Source organism: Petaurus breviceps, unplaced genomic scaffold (genome assembly GCF_028583685.1).
Source record: "Petaurus breviceps papuanus isolate PSGF00001 unplaced genomic scaffold, PetGlider_PUasm1.0 90205, whole genome shotgun sequence".
Classification (NCBI taxonomy): Eukaryota; Metazoa; Chordata; class Mammalia; order Diprotodontia; family Petauridae; genus Petaurus; species Petaurus breviceps.
Window position 1 is genome coordinate 1139104 of NW_027187196.1, and position 16052 is coordinate 1155155.

Here is a 16052-nt window from a genome sequence, read left to right on the forward strand (position 1 = left end):
AAATTGAAGGGATACCAATTAGGCAGTGAGGCTGCACAGTGGATAGAGCACTGGGCCTAGAATCAGGAAGACCTGAATTCAAATCCGGCCTCAGATATTTACTAGCTGTGTGATCCTGGACAAGTCAATTCATCCTGTTTCAGTTTCCTCATCTGTAAAATGAGTTAGAGAAAGAAGTGGCAGGCTACTCCAGTATCTTCACCATGAAAACCCCAAATAGGGTCATCAGGAGCTGCCCGTAACTGAACAACAATAACAGCAATCGATTAGGGAATGGATGAACAAGTTATGGTATAGGTATGTGATGAAATATCAATGCACCATAAGAAATGATGAAGGTGACAGTTTGAGAAAAAAAAACATGGTAAGACCTGTATGAACTAAAACGAAGTAAGCAGAATCAGGAGAATAATGTATTAACAACAATGACAAGCTACTGAGAATACAGTCTAGATATAAAAGGTCACATAAAAAATGAGAGGAGCAAGCACAGCAATTAGAGGCATTGCCTTTATGATCTAGGACAGAGAAGAGTTTATGATCAAATAAGGCATAAACAAGATGATAAAAGGCAAAGTATTAAATGTTGATTATAAAAATTCTTTTTGTGGAGGGGGGAAGGCAGGGAAATTGGGGTTAAGTGACTTGCCCAAGGTCACACGGCTAGTGTTAAGTACCTGAGGCTGGATTCAAACTCAGGTCCTCCTGACTCCAGGGATGGTACTCTATTCACTGCGCCACTTAGCCGCCCAAAATATTAAAATTTTAAACACCTTTGAACAAATAAAACCATGCAGTTAAAATGAAGAAAAGAAAAGTCAATTGGGAAAAATCTTTGCGACAAGCCACCTTGATAACGGTCTCTTTCCCAAGATATATACAGAGCTGATTCAAGAATAAGTCATTCCCCCACTGAGAAATTACCAAATTTTATGAATGAGTAGTTTTCAAAGGAAGAAACTCAAGTTATCATTAGGTATAAAAATGTTCCAAATCACTAGCAATGGGGAAAATGTAAATTGAAACGGCCATTAGATTGACAAAGTTGACAATAAAATTAAAAGAATAAATAGTGGAGAGGATACAGAAAAATAGGCAAAGCAATTCGCTGCTGGTAGAGCCCGCCAGTGCTCTAGTTATTCTGGAAAGAAATTTGGAGCTGTGACCCCAAAGTTACTAAAATATGTGCACCCTTATGCAAGTAGCACCCATCATGAAGCCTGAACCCCAGAGAGGTCAAAGAAAGAAAGGCCACACACATACACAAATATATATGACAATTCTTTTTTGTTGTTGTTATGGCAAAGCACTGGGAATTAAAGGTATGCCTACTAATAGGGAAATGGCTCAAAATGTGGTATATGAATGCCACAAAATACTCTAATGCCATAAGAAATGATGAAATTGGTGGCTTCAGAGAAAATCGGGAAGTCTCCTATCACCTGATACACAGGAAAAGTGAATAAACCCAGATAAACAATTTAGAGAATTACTACAACGCTGTAAAGGCAAGCAACTAGGAAAGACTTGAGAACTCATATGCATGCAGTGACCAACCAGGATTCCTGAGTACTGCTGATGAAACATGCTGTTCAGCTCTTCACAAAGAGGGGAAGGCATCAAGATGCAGAATGAAAAATACATTTTGCAATATGGACAGTGTGGGAATTGGTTTTGCTTGATTGTATATATTTGTTATGAGGGATTTGTTTTTAATTTGGAGGAAGGGTTATTGGACAGGAGAGCAGGGCTAGGTAGAGGATCCAGTTTTCCAACCCTTTACTGCCTGGCAGGAGCTCTGAGATCTAGCGCCACAGGGGTATCCTTGGTGTCCCTTACACATGGCACTCCATCTTCCAACTCTGTTCCTATTTACCAACTGTCTACCTTGCCTGAAATGTTTCTCCCACCATATACGCTTCCTGGCTTTCCTAAAACTCTCAGCTAAAATCCTATCTTCTGTAAGAAGCCTTTGCTAGTCCTCTCCTATACTGCCCTCCCTGCTACTGCCTTCCCTCCACTACTGCTTTGTATTTATACTGTATCTCATATGTCCATAATTGTTGGCATATTGTCTCCTCCATTAGACTGTAAGCTCCTTGGGGGAAGAGACTGTTTTTGCTTTTATTTGTATCCCCAGAACTTAGCACAGTGCCTGGCACACAGTAAGTGTTTAATGAATGTTTGTTGACTGAATACTAAGGCACAGAGGGGTCATGGTCACTAAAATAGAAGCACTCAAACTAATGACATCGTGAATACATTCAATCTACTCTAATATTTTAAATTATTAAAAAAAAGTCAAAGGAAGAAATTAAAATAATTCAAGACAATACAGAATCTATCAGTTTTCAGAGCCCCTAATAAGGCCAGCTCACCATCTGTGGGAAGTTGCAAGTCAACAAATGTTGCTAAAATGTGTTTGCCAAGGCTGACATGCTGGGACTTCAGCTCTTCCAAACATCAATAGTAAGACCACAAGCATTTCAGGGACTGCAGCTTGAAATAAACTACTTTGGCAAGAAGGTTCAGATGCCCTCGTTCTGCCACGTTTAATAACAGAGGCAATCCCGAACTTCTGAATGTCCTGCATTGGCATCATCTCCCTTCTGTGTAATCTGACAGAGTGCTACCCATTGCTACTCATTGGATATGAAAGGTTGGCATGTGCATCTATGCCTGTGTGTGTCCATGAGGGTGGATTAGGAGCAAAAGACTTTGTAAATCTTTTCTAGTCTTTTAGGGAGTGCAGTCGAAGAGACAAAGAAATCCTCTTACCCAAATGCTTCAGTACTTTTCCCCAGTCCTTCCCTTCAGTAATTTCTGTTGTTTTCCCTTTCAGTTGGGGCCAGTCCTCCTGTAAAAGTATATATAAATATATGTTATTAGTAATATATATTTACATATTAGTAATAAAAATGCATGGCATAATCTAGTCTGTTACAAGACATACCAATCAATACAACGTGGTAATGTTGTATTTAAAGCGATACTGTCCCATTTAAAAGTGAGGTAAAACTTTGATCTCTATGTTCCCATCCAATCCCAAATCATTTTCCCCAAATGGGGTTTTCCTTACTTCCCCCTTGCTTCCTTCCCTTCCTCCTTCCTCTTTCCCCTTTGCTTCTTCCTCCTTCTCCCCTTCCCTTCCCATGATTTTATCAGTGCAACAACTTTCCAATGCGGAATCTCCCTCCATCAATGAAAATTAGCAACTGCAGTTGTAGAGAAGCCCTAAGCGATCAAGTGCCTTGCCCTGAGTCACGCAGACATTGTGTCAGAGGTGAGACTTGTCCTATGTCCTCCCTAACCCCAAGGCTAATAACCCTAACCACTATACCATGGTGCCCTCTTCAAGGCAGCCCTACTGTGATATATTACCACATTCCTAGATGCTTTGCCAATAGAGATGCAGCCATCTAACTTTTTTTTGCTTGATGTAATTAATTCCTACAAAGGTGGTGTGACAGAAAAGAGAAAAAGCTGGTCTTGCAGTTAGGAATACCTGGGTTCGAATCATAACTTGCATGACCTTGTGTAAGTTACATAACCTAACAGTTTCTTAGCCTCAGTGACCTCCTCAAAGCTTTTCATTCACCCTACATATCTAATAAGTCTCAAATCTTGTCCCTTCTTTCTTCACAATGTCTCTCATATACATTTCCTTCTCCCCACTCACAGTGTTATTGCCTCCAAGCTTCATTATTATAAAAGTCTTCTGGAAGATCCCCCTGCCTTGTCTCTCCCCACTCCAATCTATCCTACACTCAGCTACCAAAGATATTTTCCTAAAGCTTAGGTCTGGCCATCTCACTCCTCCATCAATGATCTCCAAGAATACAGAAGAGCGTAATCCAAAAGGCAGCTTCCTGGATGCAGCAGCTAGAGTGCTCGACTCAAAATCAGGACAACCTGGGTTCAGGTTCTACTTATGACCCAGACAGCCTCCGGAATTCTGGGTGAGTCTTAAGCTCTCAGCACTCCAGGAAATTTTCTAAGAGAAGAAAGTGATGATCTGAACTGGTAGAAGAAGTTTGCTGTCTTGCGAGCTCCCTCCACCAATCCACCAATGAAATCACAGGTATAGGGGGGTAGAGCCAAGATAGCAGAGTAGAAACAGGACTTCCACGCAGCTCTGGCTTCCACCTCCTCTAATGCATGTAAAAAATTACTATACAAACGTTAGAGCTACAGAACCCACAAAGTGACAGAGAGAAATAAATCTCCTGCAGAAGGCAGCCTAGCAGGCCAGGAGGAAGGGTCCATCACAACATGTTGGGAGCCTAGGGCAGTTCTACCTGAGCCTTGGTTTTAGCCCCAAGGCAGCCACAATGAGTAGCACTAGAGCAGACTTTAGGAGAGTAAATCACCAACAGCTGTAGCGGTTTCAAGACTTCTCAATCCATAAATGCCAAAGACAAAGTAAAAGGTCAGTGTGGAACTCGGCTGGTCCAAGGGAGGATAGAAGAGTGTGGTCCAACTGCTACCCCTGGAGTGAGAAGCGAAGGAGGTGTGGGAGCTGCAGCCGCTGCTAAGTGAACTACCTGAAAGCCATGATCAAAAAAAGAGCCTAGACACCATCTTTCAAGAAATTATTAAGCAAAATTGTCCTGATATTCTAGAACCAGAGGGCAAAATAGAAACTGAAAGAATTCACCAATTGCCTCTTGAAAAAGATCCCATAAAGAAAACCCCTAGGAATATTATAGTCAAATTCCAGAGTTCCCAGGTCAAGTAGAAAATACTGCAAGCAGTCAGGAAGAAACAATTTGAGTATTGCGGAAACATAATCCGGATAACACAAGACCTAGCAGCTTCTACATTAAGGGACAGAAGGGCTTGGAATATGATATTCCAGAGGGTAAAGGAGCTAGGACTAAAACCAAGAATAACCCAGCAAAACCGAGTATAGCGCTACAGGGAAAAATATGATCATTCAATGAAATAGAAGACTTTCAAGCATTCTTGATGGAAAAAATCAGAACTCAACAGAAAATTTGACTTTCAAATATGAGAAGCAAGAGAACCATGACAAGGTAAACAGGAAAAAGATATCATAAGGATTGTTGAACTATTTACATTCTTACATGAAAAAAAACAATAATTGTAACTCATAAGACTTTTCTCAGTATGAAGATAGTTGAAGGGGATATATATGTATATATATGTATACATGTTCATGTATACAGAGACAGAGGGCATATTATGAGTTGAATATGAAGGGATGATATCTAAAAATAAAATTAAGAGGTGAGAAGAATTTATTGGGAGAAGAAAGTGAGTGATAGATTAGGGTAAATTATCTCATATAAAAGAGGCAAGAGGAAACTGTTACAATGGAGAAGAGCAGGAAGGTGAAAGGAATGGGACAACCTGATTCTCATTGAAATTGGCTTATGGAGGGAATAACACACACTCAATAGGGTATATTTCCCTACAGGAAAATAGGGGGGGTTGGGAATAAGAGCGGGGAGAATAGAAGGGAGGGCAGGTTGGGGGAGAGGATAGTTAGAAGCAAACATTTTTGAAAAGGGAGAGGGTCAAAGGAGAAAATAGAATAAGTGGTGGGTGGGATAGGATATCAAAATATAACTACTATGGAAATGATTTGGGTAACTACACATGTACAATCTATATTGAATTGTTTATCTTCCCAGTGGGGGTGGGTGAGGAGGGAAGAAGGGAAAAAAATCTGGAACACAAAGTTTTAAAAACAAATGTTTAAAAATTTGTTTTTTTTTAATGCAACCAGGAAATAAGATATACAGATACTAGGGTATAGAAATCCATCTTGCCCTACTAGAAAGTTAGGGGGTGAAGGGAGAGGATAAGAGAGAACAGACTAGGGGAAGGGGTATTCAGTAGGCTTGTTATTTTGGGGTGGGTTGGGGAAAGACAAGGAGAGAAAAATTGTAACTCAAAATCTTGTGGAAATGAATATTGAAAACTAAAAATAAATAAAATTTAAAAAATCTAAAATAAAAAAAAGACATCACAGGTCTAGCCCTCATCCCAATCACAAAAATATACAAAGCAATTCCTCAATAGATATATGGTCAAAAGCTATGAGAAGAGAATTGTCAGAATAAAAAAAATTGAGTTATTAACAAATGAAAAAATGCTCTAACTCACAATAATGAAAACAATGCAAATTAAGACAACTGTGATATTCTGTCTTATACCCATAAAATCAACAACAATGACAAAAAGGAAAAAATGATTAGTGTCTGGAGGGGCTGTGGGAGGGCAGGTACACTAATATCTTCTTGATGGAGCTATGAATTGGTCCTCCCATTCTTGAAAGTTAACACTGGAGAGGTTTTAGGAAGACAGTGGAAAAGTGAAGAAATCTAGCTGTTCTAATATCTATTTGCAATTACACAAGAAAAATGACTAAACCACATGCTTTGACTCAGAGATCCCATTATTGGGCATATACTCCAAATAAGTAAAAGACTGAAACAAAGGTCCAATGCATACTCTTTGAGGACGCAAAGAACTGGGAACAAACTTTCCACACACTGGGAGAATGTCTCAAAAACCTATGGCATGTGAACCTAATTCAGAATTATTGTGCACAAAGGGATGAGGAATACGAGGTGGTCTTGAGAAACATGAAGAGATCTGTATGAACTGATGTAAAGTAGAACAGGTAGAACCAAGACAACAAGCTACATTACAGCAATGTAAAAAGATCACCATGAGGAGACAACTCCAAAAAATGAAAAGAAAAAAATGAACGACCTGGAGAAGAAGCACTGGAGAGAGTTGGTGGAGCATGGAGACAGAATATTGTTTAACCATGTCAGACAAGACTTCTCTATAACTGACGTTTTGGATGAATGGCATGGGTGGAGAAAGTACTGCAATGGAAGGCCAAAGCCAAAAAGAAAACACATTTTTAAAACCGACAGTAAGCCATGTTGCTCTCATTTCATACTCAGTGGCTTCATCTCACTGATGTCTAACTGGATGAATCTACACAAGTGAATTGGTTCCCACTGTAACAGAAACTCCTCTAAGTGTCACAGTACCAGAGCTGGGAGGGGACTTCAGAAGCCATTGAGTCCAACTCCCTCATTTTACAAATGAGAAAACTGAGGTTCAAGGAGGTTAAAAAAATTGCATACAAGTAGGTCTTTCTCAGGTTTTAGTGGACTTCAGGTTCAATAGAGACTAAAAGTATAATTTGGCAACCAAAAGAGCTACTTAGTTTTAGACAACATTAAGAGGTATACATTACCCAGTACCTGAGCTCCCTTAATGTCAGTGCCTCCCCTCTAAGGTTACTGCCAATTTCTGCAGTCTACACCTTCTTTTAATTTTTGTTTACATGTTGTCTCCCCCATTACACTGTTAGCCCTTTGACAGCAAGAACTGCTTTGTTTTTACTTTCTTTGTACCTCCCGTTACTTAGCAAGTACCTAGCACACAGTGCATGCTTAACAAATGCTAGTTGACTTAATAGCCCTGCTGTATGCTGCTCTAATGAGAATACACCTGCAGCACTTTGTTCAGTTCTGGGCAAGACTGACAAGCTTGAGAATGTACACAGAGTGGCAGGAGGCCTACAAATAATGCCAGATGAGAATCAGCTGAAGGAACTGGAGATATTAGCCTGGAGGAGACAAGGTGTTGGGAGGATATGATGATAAATGTCTCCAAGGGATGTCATGTGGAAAAGAGACCCAACTTATTCACCTTGGTCCCTGAGGGAAGTATGAAGAGCACTGGATACTACAAGGATTCAGATTTCAATAGGAAATAAATAAAACCTTTCTAAGCAGAGCTGTTGAAAAGTACTATAGGCTACCTCAGGAGATAGTGGGGTTCCTGCTGACTGGAGCTCTTCAAGGAGTTACTAAATGAGCATTTTTGGGTCAGGTTTATGTTGAACTAGATAACTACTGGAGTTCCTTCCAACTCTGAGTCTGTAAACATTGTTATCAGCATAAAATCACTGGAAAGACTCTCCTAAGTCTATAACTCAAGGGAACCTTGGCTAATGAAAAGATTGGAAGCTGGATGGCAGTGCAACATCTTCCAATGCCTTGTTGGATCCTGGCTACTATGGATTATAAAATGTAAAATAATGGTACCATGATTTTTCATTAAGAGCTCTCAAAAGAGAAAAGAAAATACATGAGATACAGAAATTGGGACAGCTCCACAGAGACACTGGGATATCACTATTAGGCAGGTAGTAGGTGGTGATGGGGGGAAGGCAAAGGACAGGGAGACCAGGAGGGGGAAATATCACCAAAAGTGCAGAGAGGACCTGGAAATCTCACCTCAAACTACTCATATAGGTCTTAATCTGAGCTGTCCCACAGGTAAATTTCCTGTCAATCATTTTTGGTTGGGTTCCCAGGGAGAAAGCTCCCTAACAATACAACCCTGGGTCAGCATAGGGCAGACAACAAGTTGGAGGAGTGCCTTTCACTGTCCTGGTCACTCTCCTATAGCTATCCTCCAGCTTATCAATGTCTTTCTAAAATTAAAGTATTTAGAACAGTATATGGATCTAGATGTGATCACTACAGGGAAGAAGATAATGACACTATGAACAACCCTAGTTCTAGATGCTATGGCTCTCTTAATGTTAATCTACCTCAGTTTCCTCATTTGTAAAATATGGATAAAAGCACTTCACAGGGTTGTTATGAAGGCCTAATGAGATAATGCTGTAAAGCAATTAGTATGATTCCTGGAATATAGTAATGTTTATTTTTCTTTCTTGCTTCTCAATTTAGCTCAAGGCTACATTAGCTCTCTTGACTACTGCCTAATTATTAACTCACTGAACTTGTAAGTACATTGAAATCCCCTCCAATCTCTGTGAAAAAAAAACTATTAGAAATTACTATCTAGCCATGCCTCATCCATCTTGGATGCAAACCCAAATCAGACATTCCATTCATCCCTAAAAAATTACATTTTTTTTTAACATTCAGTCCAACATTCTAGCCTTCTTCCTCACTCTGTCATCCATAGTGTTAGCTATCCCTCTCTGTCTTTTTTTAATATTTATTTTATAAATTTATTTACTTTTAGTTTACAACATTCAGCTCCAGAATCCCTTGAGCTCCAAATTCTCTCCCCCTCCTTCTTCTCTCCCCTCCTCCCAATGTGGTCATGCAATCCAATACAAGTTCTACAAATACCTTCACATTAAACATTAGTCAAGTTGTAAAGAAGACTTATAACCAATGGAGTGAACAACGAGAAAGGAACAAAACAAAACACAAAAGAGAGAGAGCAGGTAGGTTGCTTCAGTCTGCGTTCAGACTAGATTTTTATTCTGGATGTGGATATTTCTTTCCATCATGAGTCTTTTGGAGTTCTCGTATAACCTTGCATTGCTAAGAGGAGCCCAGTCTATCAAAATTAGTTGTCACACATATGATGAGCCTGTAATTGTGTACAAAGTCCTCCTGGTTCTGCTCTCCTCATTCAGCATCAGTTTATATAAGTTTCTCCAGGTTATTATGAAATCTGTCTACTCCTCTTTTCTTTTTTTTTCAAATGCTTTATTCACTTCTGGTTTACATCATTTCCGCCATATTTTGAGTTACAATTTTTCTCACTGTTTTTCCCTTACCCACCACCCCAAAATAGCAGTACCATAGGATAGCCTCTCCTCCAATCTGCTCTCTCCCATATCTTCTCCTATACCCCCTTCAACTTTTCCAGTATGGTATGTTGGATCTCTATGCCCCAGTGCCTATATATCTTATTCCCCAATTACATATAAAATAATATTAATAATAGTAAATATATATCTAAACATTTGATTTTAAAACATTGAATTCCAGATTCTTTCCCTTCCTCCCTTGTCACCCACCCTTATTAGGAAGATAAGCAGTTCAGTATAGGTTGTACATGTGTAGCTATGCAAAACATTACCATAGTAGATATATTGTAAAAGACTGACTATATTTCCCTCCCTCTTATTCCACCTCACACTTGTTCCATTCTCTACTTTGATTCTGTCCTTTTTCAAAAGTGGGTGCTTCCAACTTCCCTCCCCCCCAGGCTCCCCCTCTTATCCCCTTCACCCCTACTCTCCCGTAGGGTGAGATACCCTATTTAGTGTGTATGTCATTCCCTCCCTGAGCCAAATTCAATGAGAATAAGGTTGACTCATTCCTTTTGGCCTCCTGTTCTTCCCCTCCCTTGTAACAGTTTTCCCTTGCCTCTTCTATATGATAGTTTACCCCATTCTGTCTCTCCCCATCTCCTCTCACTATATTCCTCTCTCACCTCTTAATTTCACCTTTTAAGTATCATCCCTTCCTATTGAATTGGTCCTGTGCCCTCTCTCTATGTATACCTGTAAACATATATACACACATTCACATATGTATTCATATGCCCATATACCCTCCTGTATACACATATATATTTCTATTCCCTTCAACTATTTTCATAGTGAGAAAAGTTTCATCAGGCACAATTATCATTTTTCCATGTAGGAATGTAAATAGTTCAAATTTGATAAGTTCCTCATGATATCTTTTCCCTGTTTACCTTCTCATGTTTCTCTTGCTTCTTCTATCTGAATGTCAAATTTTCTATTCAACTCTGGTTTTTTTTTCATCAAGAATACTTGAAAGTCCCCTATTCCACTGAATGGCCATATTTTCCCCTGAAACATAATATTCAGTTTTGCTGGGTAGGTGATTCTTGGTTTTAATCCCAGCTCCTTTGACCTCCAGAATATCACATTCCAAGCCCTTTGATCCCTCAATGTAGAATCTGCCAGATCCTGGGTTATCCTGATTGTGTTTCCACAATATTCAAATTGTTTCTTCCTGGCTGCTTGTAATATTCTCTCCTTAATCTGGGAAATCCGGAACCTGGGTATAATATTCCTAAGAGTTTTCTTTTTGGGATCTTTTTCAGGAGGTGATCGGTGGATTCTTTCAGCCTCTATTTTGCCCTCTGATTCTAAAACATCAGGGCAGTTTTCCTTGAGAATTTCTTGGAGGATGATTTCTAGGTTCTTTCTTTGATCATGGCTTTCAGGTAGTCCAATAATGTTTAAATTATCTCTCCTGGATCTATTGTCCAGGTCAGTGGTTTTTCCAATGAGATATTTCACACTGCCTTCTATTCATTCGTTTGGATCTGTTTAACAGCACCTTGATTTCTCATAAAGTCATTAGCTTCCATTTGTTCCAATCTAATTCTGAAGCAATGATTCTCCTCATTGAGCTTTTCAGATTCTTTCTCCATCTGGCAAATTTGGCTTTTTAAGGCATTCTTCTCCTCATTGCCTTTTTGAGCCTCTTTTGCCATTTGAGTTAGTCAATTTTTTAAGGTGTTATTTTCCTTAGTCAGGCTGTTGACTCTCATTTTGTAACTTTCTTGTGTCATTCTCATTTCTCTTCCCAATTTTTCCTCCACTTCTCTTATCTGCTTCTTAAGGTCCTTTATGGCCTGGAACCAGCTCATATTTTCCTTTGAAGCTTTTGGTGCAGGAGTTCTGACTTCACTGTCTTCCTCCTGTTCCATGCTTTGCTCCTTTTTGTCCCCAAAATAGGAGTGTAATGTTGGAATCTTCTGTCTGCTTTGTTTCCTTTGCCTGGTCATGTGCCCCTCAGTCACTTGACCCCTGGGCTTTTTGCCACAGTAGGACTCTGCCACCAGACAGGGGAGCTTTCGTCCCAAACGCTGGGGTTTTCTCAGCTGCCGGAGGTATTAGTTGTTTGCCCTCTCTGAGGTCTCCACACTGCTCTGGCAAGCTGGACATACACCCCAGGACCTCCACCCTAGACTGCAATCCAGATCCAAGAAGGTTAAAGCAAGAGCGATTACCCCTCAGACTGGTACTTGGTCCCCCTACACTGCAGGCCAGGAGCTGAAGCTGCCACATGGCACTGGCTGGCTGTGCTGGCATCTCAGCGGCTTCTCGCCCTGGGGGCAAAAGCCACAAACTCCCACTTACTGGGTCCCAAAGTCCCGACTGCACTGACCTCTTTGTCCTTCGCATCTATGTGTTGATAAATAAAGGACACAGCTGTTGCTGATCTGGAGTCCCTCTGGCCAGTGGCTGGTCAGGCCTGCCCTGGGGCTAAAGCCTCAGCGTGGGCCTGGGCTTGGCTTCCAGAGCACTGTGCTGGCTGATTCCTGACAGACTGCTGGGCTGTCCTCAGCAGGAGGTTAGCTTCTCTGTGTCATTTTGTGGGTTCTGCAGCTCCAAAGTTTGTTTAGAGTCCCCTTTTTACATGGATTGGGGAAGGTGGAAGCCATAGCAGCGTGGAGGCCCTGCTTCTACTCCGCCATCTTGGCTCCGCCCCCCTATTATCCAAATTCATAAAGGATTAGTGAAGGGAGTTATAGGTTCATGTCCAAACAAGAGACAGAGAGCATCACAAAATGTAAGGGAGATAATTATGATTATATTAAGTGAGAAAGATTTTTTTTTTACCAACAAAACCAGTGCAATCGAGATTACAAATAAAGCAGAAAGCTTAGAAACAATCTTATAGCAAATATCTCTTATAAAGGCCTCATTTCTCAAATATGTAGAGAACTGGGTCAAATCTATTAGAATACAAGACTTTTCCCAATAGATAAATGGACAAAAGATATGAGTAGGCAGTTTTGAGATGAATATATCAAAGCTACCTGCAGGCATATGAAGTACTGTTCCAAATCACTTTTCATTAGAGAAATACAAATTAAAACAACTCTGAAGTACCACTTCATACCTATTAGATTTGTTAATATGACAAAAAAGGAAAATGATAAATGTTGCACAGGATATGGGAAAATTGGGATATTAAAGCACTCTTGGTGGATTTGTGAACTGATCCAACCATTGTGGAGAGCAATTTGGACCTATGTCCAAAGATCAACTAAACCATGCAAACCCTTTGATCCAGTAATAATACCACTACAAGGTCTATATATAAAAAAGATCATAAAAATGGAAAAGGACCTATGCATGCAAAAATATGTATGCTTTTTGTGTTGGCAATATATTGGAAATTTTGGGAATGCCCATCAATTGGGGAATGGCTGAACAAGCTGTGGTATATGAATATAATGGCATACTATTGTGCAATAAGAAATTATGAACACCAGGCAGATATCAGAAAAACCTGTGAAGACCTGTATAAACTGATACAAAGTGCAATGAGCAGAACCAGGAAAACATTGTACATAGTATTAACAACATCATGTGATGATCAACTATGAATGACTCAGTTCTTCTCAGCAATGTAAATACAAAGTACTCAAGAAAATGCTATCCACATCCAGATAAAGAACTGATGGACTCTGAATGCAAATTGAAGCATACTTTTTCACTTACTTTATTCTTTCTCGTGTTTTTCTTCCTTTTGATCTGTTTCTTTCACAACAGTGACTAATATAGAAATATGTGTTACATGATAGCATATGTATAACTTATATCAAATTACCTTCTATTTTAGGAAGAAAGGAGGGGAGGGAGGGAGAAAAATTTGGAACTCAAAATCTTGCAAAGATAAATGCTAAAATCATCTTGACATGTAATTGGGAAAAAATAAATACTATTAAAAAGTTCTAAAAAAGAAAAAAAAGGCTGCTTTTTGTTCCAACTAGACCATGACATTCCCTCATAGGAAGGGGGAACCAGAGGCCATCTGGTCCAACTCCTACGTGAGGAAGAATTTCCTCAAAAACACACTCAGCAAGTATTCATCTGGCCTTTGTTCATACTATCAAATGAGAAATTTGTAAAGCACTTACCACAGTGCCTGGCACAGAATAGGTGCTTAATAACTGCCTGCTCCCTTTCCTTTCCTCCTCTCCCCTTTATATGAAGACTCCTAGTGAGGGATTGCCTATCTCCTCCTGACCCTATCCATTCTACTCTGGAATGACTCTGACTGTTGTGGAAATTCTTTCTTACACCAAGATGACATTTACGTTTCTGTAACCTATCTTTCATATTTCTACCTGATGGATCCAAGTCAAATGAGTCTAGTCCTGTTACATGGGACAGTCTTTCAGATACTTGAAGTACTAGTTCATCTTGAACATTCCATACATATGAAGACTTATAATCTGTCTCTGTGCCCAAAGCTAAGTAACATGCCCAGATTCATATAGGTAGTAAAAACACGAAACTGTCAGCACTGGTATTCAAGTAATTAACAGACCAGGTTTCAGAAAAGAGATGATGAATTTCACTCTTTTCTTTGGTCAAGAGGGTTAGGGGTAGAGTCAGAGTCAGAATTCAAGTTAGATGTCACAGGTACTAGTAAACCCAGGTTCTGAGTCAGCTGGTTTTGATAAATTGTTTCTTCTTACAAGGAGGGCTTGATAATAGAAAGGTACTGTGTTTCCCCAATAATAAGACCTATCCCGAAAATAAGCCCTCCCCTTACTGCGCAAGGTTCCTCTAAAATAAGCCTTCCCCCGAAAATAAGCCCTATTGAGATTGCTACTGTAGTGAAGGTGATCCCCTGCGCTACACGCTACATTACGGTACCCTCTGTATGCACCGTCCCCCCCTCCCCCCCGGGTGAAACGCACGCCATGCTCCGAGCTGCATCCAATCAGAGCTGCAGCAGTGAGCGCATCATCCTGTTCTTCCCCAGTGATTTGCTTATTGAATAAAGGTACATTTTTTGGTTCACATTTACCTGTTTATTAAAATTGCTGTCAATGTTCATTAAAATAAGCCCTCCCCTGAAAATAAGCCCTCTGGTGTTTTTCTGTCCAAAAAAAATAATAAGACAGTGTCTTATTATCGGGGAAACACGGTATATACAGAAATGTCATATAACAACAAATAAAGCTTATTTGTTAAAAATATCTGGGGAGTAAAGAGACAGGATGGCTTTACCAAGAATGTTGTTTTGTTGTTCAGTCATTTTTCAATCGTGTCTGATTCTTCATGACCCTCTCCAGAGTTTTCTTAGCAGAAATACTGGAGTACTTTGCCATTTACTTCTCTAACTCATTTTACATATGAGGAAACTGAGGCAAATGGGATTAAATGACTTACTCAAACAGATAGGCAGTGTCTGAAGCTGAATTTGAACTCAGGAAGATAAGTCTTCTTGACTCCAGGCCTGGTACTCTATCTACTGGAGCACCACCAAGTTACCCCTTACCAAGAATAACTCCTGCTAAATTAACCTTGTTTACTTGAGTGCTAAGGTTATTACAATGGTAAAAATGAGGAATTCCATATGCCTTTTATAACTGCAATTCAGCAAGGCATGTGAAGCTGCCTCTCATAATATCTTTAGAAATAAAATGGAGGGGCGGCCAGGCAGCACAGCGAGTAAGAGCACCAGTTCCAGTGTCAGGATGACCTGGGGATCAAATGCTGGCTCAGATACTTAGCACCACACCCAGAAATAACTGGCCGTGTTACCTTGAGCAAGTTACTTAACCCTGATTGCTTTAAAAAATATATAAGGGAGAAATTTAGGCAAGATGATAGTACAGAAGATTCACAAATTAGTAGAATAAATGGACTCTAAGAGCAAAGGTTAATGAATCATTGCCACCCCAGAGATTTGGGACCCAATCTGTTCAACAGTTTTATATATAACTCAGATGGAAGCAAAGAACACTGGGTTGTGGGTTTGGATTTAGAAGGGACCTCTCACTACTCCAGTCCAGTCCATCCTACACACTTCAAAGTTGGAGTTGTTCTGATCATACACCCCTACTTAGTCAACTCTGAGAGCTTTCTGTTGCCACCAAAATATGATATAAAGCTCTCTGTTTAGTTTTTAAAGCCCTACAAAACCTAGCGCCAGTGTATCTTTCCAAACTCACTGAACATTACTTTTTCTCCTAGAGTTATTCTCTTCTTTTAAGATGCACCTCGAGTACCGTCTTTTGCATGAGGCCTTTCATGAACCTTCAAGTACTAACACCTTCTGTTCCAAAAAGAAGGAAAGAGAGGAAATAGCCAGGTTATGAGAGTTCCTAAATACTGAACAAAGGATTTGATATTTGATCCTGGAGGTAAAAGAAAATCATTGGAATTTATTGCGTAGGGGGATGACATGGTTAGACCTGAGCTTGGGGAAGATCAA

At 39.9% G+C, this 16052-nt stretch overlaps 1 long non-coding RNA gene across 1 annotated transcript in view; it reads right to left on the reverse strand.

The window, feature by feature from the left end:
* The window catches only part of LOC138176827 (uncharacterized), a 231994-nt gene that overhangs the window by 56878 nt on the left and 159064 nt on the right, over window positions 1-16052 (reverse strand). Inside the window, exon 2 of the long non-coding RNA XR_011172393.1 lies at window positions 2779-2857. This is a non-coding gene — a long non-coding RNA (uncharacterized lncRNA). The remainder of the gene's footprint in view (window positions 1-2778; window positions 2858-16052) is intronic.